This window comes from Gossypium arboreum, chromosome 11, assembly GCF_025698485.1.
Source record: "Gossypium arboreum isolate Shixiya-1 chromosome 11, ASM2569848v2, whole genome shotgun sequence".
Taxonomy (NCBI): Eukaryota; Viridiplantae; Streptophyta; class Magnoliopsida; order Malvales; family Malvaceae; genus Gossypium; species Gossypium arboreum.
In genome coordinates this window covers 25,253,975-25,263,030 of record NC_069080.1, presented here as the reverse complement: position 1 = coordinate 25,263,030, position 9,056 = coordinate 25,253,975, and the positions used below count along the sequence as shown (strand labels likewise).

The window sequence follows — 9,056 nt, the reverse complement described above, 5'->3', positions numbered from 1 at the left end:
AATCTTATTTTCATGTATCGACAATGGAGCAGATTTTACCACCAAGCCTTATTTCTCTGACGTAGCAAGAGAGCAGGTTGAAGAATGAGTTTTATTTTCCTGAGGTAGTAAGGAAGCAGAATGGGAATTGAAGATTTTATCTCCCTGAAGTTGCAGCGGAGCAGATCGAGAATGGTGAATCCTATCTTTATGTATCGGTAATGGAGTAGATTTTACCACTAGCCTTATTTCTTTGAGGTGGCAAGAGAGCAGGTTAAAAAGGGAGTCTTATTTTCTTGAGGTAGCAAGGAAGCAGACTGTAGACTGAAAATGGTGAACCTTATCTCCATGTATCGGTAATGGAGCAGATTTAACCTATCAACCTCATCTTCCTAAAGGTGTTTGGAAAATAGAAGCGCCAAAAAGCCAAAAATTAACAAGACCAAGCAAAATCGGTTCTTTTGAAGTCTTTGCTCTATTCCCGTTACACGTTAATGAGCAAAGAGGGGCAGCTGTAGTCAACCAATTTTGCCCGGGCCCGTTTAATTTATTTGCAAATAAATAAACCCAAATAAATGAATAAGGTCCAAGACTAAAAAAGGTCCATTTACAATTTTCAAAATACAAAAATAACCCATGTCCTAAAACCCAACTCTAATAAATCCATATCCTAGCCTAAACCCAAAAGAACCCAAAAGAAGGAGAATTTCAGCAGCAGCTCCTAGAATATACTGGAAGAATACTAGAGGGATGGTTTTCCATGCGAGATCCCCGGATCATCTTCTCCGTACAACTGAGACTGCAAAAGAAGACACTAGAAGGAGTCAATAACAAATTTCACAGCAAATGACAGTAGGAAAATAGGATTTTTTAGATTTTATTTATTTTGGAAATATGGATATAAAAGCCAGTGATGTAATCCATAATTTTTTACGCACACAAAATAGATACTTACGCAAGCACACTATACGCAGAGAAGAGTACAAAAATTTTCGAAAAAAACTTCTTGAAGGGTGATTTTTCGGGTTTTTTTCAATTTGTTCCCTTATTTTTTTTTATTTCTTTTTTTCCTTGCAATTACCTTCATCATTCTGCATTTTAGAACAAAAAGAAGTCAAGTTTTACCTTGTGAATCGGCTTTAGACCTCTATTTCACTTCGTTGAGATCGAAGTTGGAAGGGAAATCTAAAAGTATTAGACCTCATGCCTCAAAATGACGCCAATGAAATCCCTAATATTTCTGAAATATTGAAATAAGGGTGAGGGTCAGATGTTGTTAAATATGTAGGTTCTCAACTTCGGTTTGATTTTTCTTGAGCAAACAATATCAGATCTAGGAAATTTTTTTTTAAAAAAAAAAGAAAAATAAATTGGCTTACCAAATTCCCTCGAGTGGAGCCTTCGATGGTGAGGTCTAGTTGTGGTTCATAAATCAATAGCCACCAAATAAAATGGTGGTTCCATGGTCGTGAATATGAACCCTAATATTTTGATTTTGGGGTGTACATTTGAGTGGGATGAGTGGTCGCCTTTGGAGAAGAGAATGGGAAAAGGAAGGCTTAAATAGCCTATTAAACAAAACGGTACCGTGTAAGAAGGGTGAGGGGAGCCTTTTGTGCCTAAAATGGTCTATTTGTGCAACCTATCCTTCCCTTTTCGCGAGCCCTCAATTTGCGCCCGATTCGCCTTCTTTATGTTTTAAAATTGGCCCGCTAGTTTGTGCGTTTTCAATTGGATCCGCGGTTCATTATTGCATTTTGAGCGGGATATTTTCAATAATGACCCTTACATGTTTGTGCGCATGGCACATTGATCCAATTTTATTTTATTTTGTTTGTAAATTGTTTCTCCTGTTTCAATTTTGCTTCAATTAAGTCTTATTTCTTTATTTTACTGCACATACATTTTTTACATGCTTTATCATTGATTGTGATATTTTGTATTATTTTGATAGCGAATTTTGTAATCTTTTCTGCTTTTATTCTATTATTTTAATAATTGGTGTACTATTTGTAATATAATTCATTTTAGTTTGTGTATACTATTAGTTTCATGATATTTTGTAATTTCTCTTGGATTCATCCATATATTTACATGTTTATTAAGTATATTTGGTATTTATGTTTAATCTACATATATTAAAGCCTTGTTGTTCTTATTATATATATATATATATAGCCTTCTAATAAATTTGTATTTAACTGTTTTTAGTTTTAGTAAACTTATAATATATAATAAAATTAAGTTGATTTTAAAATTCAATTTTTTTTACTTCAACATTCAACTATTTCTAAAATTTCTTTGTATGTATATCTCACAGTAAAATTAAGTTAATTTTATAATTCAAATTTTAATTCCATGTTACTTAAATATACAATTATTTCTAAAGTGTCTCACATGTATAACACATATTAAATTATTTTTACTATGATACATATTATTATTCTCATATATCTTCATATAAATATTTTTTATGTGTAGAACCTATTTTAAAGATATTTATATGTACAATATATTTCTTTTGGGAACCATGTTTTTAATCATACCACTTATTTATTGTACACACTCCCATATTATCCTTATGCATTATTATATATATATTTTGTTACCTATATACTTATATATTTACTTTGTTTCTTTCATACATTATTAATTTCATTTTTTTTACAAATAATTATATCCAATTTTTACTTGCATATACATGTTTCATAAATTTCTTTTGTACATAATTTTATATCATGTATTGTCATTCCTTCATATTTAATACATTATTTAAATTATCATGAGAATTATCAATTTTGAATGGATTTGTGTATTAAATATTTCATATATAATTTGATTTGAACTTTGTATTTTGTAATAACAATTTCAATGAACATGTATCCCAAGTTTTATGCAAATCAACGTGTTTTTTGAGCAAATTTTCAATTTTCTGTTATTCAAAAATTCTGAAATAAGGTAATATCTAATATTTGGAGAATTCGGAAAATCGTGCTCAATCGTACTGGGTATGACTTTTCTGGTGAACCAAATATTTAGATAATCTATTATGATTTTAATGCACGAATTTTTCAAAAGTCGAAAATCGATCGTACATTAAAGGTATAAGGGATCATATCCAATCGTACTGGGTATAAAACCGCATGTCCTTGGAACGAGAGATTTTTGACCGCTAATTTGAGCTATTCAAACATTTTTAAGAAAAATCATACTTCAGAAAATCTTTTCCTTTAAATTTTTTACAAGGACAGCATCAAATCAATTTGGTACCAATTTTTGGGCGTAATGAGGGTGCTAACCCTTCCTCATGCGTAACCGACTCCCGAACCCATTTTTAAATTTTTGTGAACCAGAATTGTTTTAAAATGTTTATTAGGTGATCCAATCACACCTAAACAAAAGGTTGGTGGCGACTCCACATTTTTGAGTTTTCAAAATTCGATCCCCATTGCTTTCAAAATAAAAAGGGTTTCGACAGGTATGTTGATTCTTGCTCGGACATCTTTTTGATGTTTTGAACTATTATTTTGGTCGTTTTGACATTGGTTTAAAGAGGTAAATGATGCATGTTGATTAGATATTTTTTGGAATGGATTAAATGTTTAGATGTGCAGTATTTTTGTGGTCTAGAGTAGAGGTATCGATATTCGTGTTTTAAAAATGATACCTCTATGATTTTTGAAAGTGCGAGAAGTCAGTAATGTAATTTGGTATCTATACCATATCACGAGTATCAATACTAAGGGTAAAATAATCGATACTTTAATAAAGGTATCGATAAATTCTGGGGTTTGATTTTTAAACGAGAAATGGAATGCTGTTTTGGTATTGATTTTCCAATCGGTATCGATACCATATGAGAGAAATATTGATACCTTTGTTTTAGTATCGATACTTGCGTAACTTGTTTTAGAATTTTGCTAAGTGGCTCTAATGCATGTTTAATTGATATTATAAGTTTGTTTGAAGTATGTTTGACATGTTTTAATGATGATTAATATATGCTTGACTTAAAAATTTGTAAGAACGCTAATAAAGAGGACGATTGCCTATTAATGTGACATTTTAAAATGTGTATGATGTGTGATGATGGTGTGGCATTCTAATCTTTGGGCTTGGCGACTGGGCCGGGTATAGGGTGTTAAATGAGTTAATTTCCATTGGTTAGTAATTGATTTTTTCATAAAAGAAGATGTAATGGTTACCTTGAGCTAAGATAGAAAGTCAATTATAGTTGATTTTGAGTTTCAATAATATCAAGTTACACTTTTTGACCATTTAAATCCCATTAATTGGGGTTCATGTCATTATAAGTTTGGGTCATTCTCAAATTTGAGTTGAGTGAATTCAAATTGATAATCAAATTCAAATTAAATAAACTGAATGTTTGGGTTAATGTTGTAATAGGTATATGTAACTACACCCAAATATATAATGGTTGGTTGTTTTTTTTTTAGTTATATATTCGTATGGCTCTTGATCTACTCTCTGCGTTGGGTTAATTATTTGTTTATGCTAAATTATAAAGTAAAAACTTGAAGGTTAAGATATACTCTAAGTCCCTATACACTTTGTACATTTAGAATTTAGTTTTCCTACTTTTATTTTCATATTCAAATTTAAAAATTCAAGTTCAGTTGTTACCAGTTAAAATTCTACTATTAAATGCTCTAATGTCACATTTTGAAATTAACAAATAAATACACTTGGTAGTGATATAATAATAAAAATAACATTGAAAATACTAATTAAGATTTTTTTTTTACCTTAAAAGCACCCATTTGAACTCATTATGATATAATATTTTTTCTATTTTTGTTAGAGTAGTATTATTAAAATTGACATCATCATTTTGACTCAAATAGTTAATAGTAGTTACTATTTAGACTTAACTAATGACATTATTAAAGTAGAGAGATCAAATTATTTCAAAAATTAAAATATGCAAATTAGATCTCAAGTTTCAACATAATCTAAGGTCAATATTGAAATTTGATTATTGCTTATAATGAAAAGAAAGAAATGCAAACTTGAAATAAATGGAAAGCCATGTGATGGTCTATAATTCTTAGGACATTCCAATTATATATAACTATGTAATAATTTAATAATTTAATTGAAAAATTAATAATATTAACTATCAAAATTAATTAATAATATTATAATTTTTTTTTGTAATTTTCTACCTACAAGCTTTCATGAGAATTTGTGTTAACTGTTATTATTTATTTATTTTAGTTTTTTTATGATAAACCTAATGATTTTATACAATTTGCAACCAGATAAATTTCAAAGTAATTCAAACGCCTAATAGAGTAACTTATTTTCTTAATATGAAACTAGGGCTTAAACATTGGGCTATTAAAATATATGGGCTGCTTTAATTGGATTCCATATAAATCTATTTCATTATAGTAAAACAATCCAATAATATTATAATTTTGTTTGTTTTTCAATAATTTCTATTTGTGTGTGTTTTTTTCAAGGATTTATAAATATAAAATAATAAAATTCGTACTTTTAAAATTTTTAATTTCAATTTCTATGCTATCTACAATATTGATACTATGAGCTAACCAGTTATCAATGTAAACAAACTAATAAATAAATAAAAATCTAAACACCATAAATTTTAGGAATAACTCATATTTTGACCACTGAATTTGGTCAGTTTTTTTTTCATGTTTCCACCTAATATTTTTCTCGTTTTAAGTTAGTATTTAAATTTATATTTCATCACACATTTTGTCTTCTTTTCTTAACATTGTTAAGATGCGATATCATAACACTCTATCATTGTGTCACGTCATATAGGGGTTGAGTTTAGTTCCGCTTAGTTATTTTTTATTTTTTAAAACTGTTCACGATAACTCAATTTAGTTCTCAATTTTTCATACTAATTTTGAATTTTAAAAATTTTAAATTATTTTGACAAAATAAGTTTCTTTTTAGTTTTTGACATTATTTGGTAAATTTTAAAATCACTATCATAAATATTTCTAAAAAAATTCAAGTAAATAAAACATATTCAATAACTATTATATAATATTTTTAAAAGAATATTTTAATATAGAATATTAAGTTATTTTTTCTATTTTAAATATACAATATTTATTTTTATATCATAAAAATTAACATTAGTTACAAATTCAATAAAAAAAAAGGAGTTCAATTCGATGTAGGTAACTATACTTTTTAACTTGTATTCTAAAAATCACCCAAATACTACAAATCGGATTTTTTTCTTACCCATAACATCATTACCTAAAACTTTTAAAAATATATTTAAAATAAATAAACTAAAATATAATAAAAATCAAGAATTTTTAAAAAAATCCTTTAAATGATTCCATAACAGGAAACCATAACCCATACTAAAAAAAACAATCAATCAAAACTTTGACAAACAATATTTAAATGCAAAATTGATCCCTAAGTAGCTAAAATATATTTGATCAAAAAGTGGTACTTAAAATATATTTCCGTAACACTAATTATCTCAATTGTTAAATTCATTAAAAAACGCTTAGTTAATTAATTACATTATGACAACTAACATTCATTAAACAATAACGTGCCACTTTTTAACTAAAATTTATTTAAAATTAAAGTTTTATTAAATTAAAAAATTAATTTAATTTAATTAAAAAGACAACTTTTAAGAAGAAGTTGGTTTGAGTACGTTGAAACCTATTTATTTTATTATTTAAAAGTTGTGGAAATGTAAAAACATGGCTTTTTCTTTTTCTGGAGTTCTGAGCACGAAAAAGGTACATTTCAAAGACTCGACTAGTGTTTTAGAGGATGAGCTGGTTGTGCATACAATGACAACCAGAACTTTATCTTGGAATGATCTGGTATTGGGTAATAAATCAGACAAACAGAAAGTGGTGGACGAATCAAATCCCTTGGACAAAGATTTTGCTTTACAAGATGAAGATGTTAAGAAGTCGATAGTTAACGACATCCCTTCTATTGATTTTTCAAAAAAGATCCATCAACTCTTTGTAGAGGAAATGGCCACTTCAGTGGTACTTAAGTTATTAGGGAGTATCGATTTTCTAGCTTTACAAAATAGACTTTACGGATTATCAAAACCTACCAAGCCTTTTTAATTGATGGATATCGAGAATGACTATTTTTTAGACATGTATCAGAATGTGGAGGACTATGAGAAGATATTGTCACAATGCCCTTGGATTTTTTTTGGACAGCGCTTAATTGTTCAACTTTGATATATCGATTTTAACCTAGCTCTCCAATACCCAACTTTGTAATTAGGTGGATCAAGTTTCCAGGTCTTCCGAGTTTTCTATACAGAAAGGAAATATTATAAGAAATTGGGGGTTTGATCAAAAAAGTGACAAAACTATATTTCAATACAAACAACAAGGCAAGAGGGCATTATGCGCGTATGGTTGTTTCTATAAATCTAGACAGACCTCTAATGTCTTAAGTACTATTCAATGAGAAGATATAGAAAATCAAGTATGAGAGCTTACCGGTGGTATGCTTTTTGTGTGGATGGTATGGCCATAACAGGAAAATTTGACCAAATAGATCTTCATTTTCTACTGCATCGGAGGTGGTATTACAGTCGGCTAGCACCACACCGGCTGCTCTGGAACCGTCGATCGAAAATGGAGAATACAGCCTGTGGATGTTGGTGGAGTAGAAATCAAGGCGCCAATCTCGTGAACCTAATAAATTTGAAAGGTCTAAAGAAGGGGAGAAAATCATGGGTTCAAGATATCAACCTCTAATGGCACTAGATTGGAAAGTGGTGAATAGAAATTTTATTAAAAAATACTTGTCGAGATAAAAGCATGGGAAAAAGGTTTTAATTGATGATGGGGTAGCTCTAGAAATGGGATAAGAGGTTTGGGTACTGGTGCAAGAAAAGATAATATGGGTCAATCCTTTGGGCTCATTAATCGCATCTAGCAGGAACGCCATCAGGCTATTGGACCTTCTAAGGGCCAAAAATATGTGGTTTTTCTTATTGGGATGGAGACACGGCGGTGAACAACTTGCAAGCCTTCTGTTTCTCTTGGATCTAAATCGGGCGTGCAGAGAAAAAATTATGTGGATGTTTGTGAGGCTCATATAGGGTTTAAAAAAGAGGAATTTCCAAAGGACCCCTCGACTACAGCAAAGAAAATTAATTTAAACTCTACCCTTGGTGAACCATTTCTAGCAAGCAATTTGGAAAACACTATTTCGAAGGCCCCCTAAATTACGGTAAAAAATGACGATCTTAAAGCTGCTAATGTTGGAGTGGTTGCTAGCATTTTTTCTTCCATCCCAGTTGAAGGTAATAATGATTTTTCCTTGCGCTTTAATCTGACTTTTGAGGAGCTAAATGAAGAAGCAGTGGCTGTGATGAGTGGTATTTGAGATGCTAAAAAGCATTCAGCAATTGTCTTTCAGAAGAAGGAGAATCCTAAATTAATCGAAACTAGTGAATTGTACATTGTGGGGGGTTCTTCAAGGTCGACAAAAGGAAAGGGGATTGGAGAGAAATCTTTTGGGCCAAAGGGGTTTGGAAAATAAATATTAATAAAATAGTTACGGGACCAGGTAACCGTTTCAAGTCCTCGAGAAATACTCGAGTCTCTTTTTTTGAATCTATGTTGAAGGCAACAGATCTTATTTCTTCTGAGCTAAATGGGCAAAAAGTTAAGATTATGATGAACGAAGAAGGGGAACGACTGGACATTTCTATTGCTAGTCAATAATAAATTTGTTCTTAATTTTTTACATTTTATTATGAATTTATCCATCTTTTCCTTAAATATGCAGGGAATTCTAAATTTCCTCGAAGATTTAGTGAATATAATAAATAATATAGATCAGATATTATCAGTATTCTTGAGCCAAGAGTTAACAGAGTTAAAGTAGACACTATTATTGCAAATCTAGGTTTGGAAAAATCTCATTGCATGAAAGCAGTTGGCTTTTCTAGAGGTATATAGTTAGGTTAGAAGGAAGCCCTTGATATCGAGGTGGTTGGGAATCATTCCCAATTTATCTTGGTTCGTATGTGCTCTATCCATCTTTCGGTGTTGATTTTTATT

General features: G+C 29.9%; 2 long non-coding RNA genes across 2 annotated transcripts; both read right to left on the bottom strand.

The window, feature by feature from the left end:
* Positions 1-520: 520 nt before the first annotated feature.
* Positions 521-1,470, bottom strand: LOC128283611 (uncharacterized). Its single transcript, XR_008273998.1, has 3 exons — positions 1,359-1,470; positions 1,105-1,219; positions 521-778 (listed from the first exon to the last, which is right to left on the bottom strand). It is a non-coding gene; the product is annotated as an uncharacterized LOC128283611 (long non-coding RNA).
* Positions 1,471-7,067: 5,597 nt separating this feature from the next.
* Positions 7,068-8,283, bottom strand: LOC128283612 (uncharacterized). The gene is made up of 2 exons (XR_008273999.1): positions 7,482-8,283; positions 7,068-7,291 (listed from the first exon to the last, which is right to left on the bottom strand). It is a non-coding gene; the product is annotated as an uncharacterized LOC128283612 (long non-coding RNA).
* Positions 8,284-9,056: the final 773 nt, after the last annotated feature.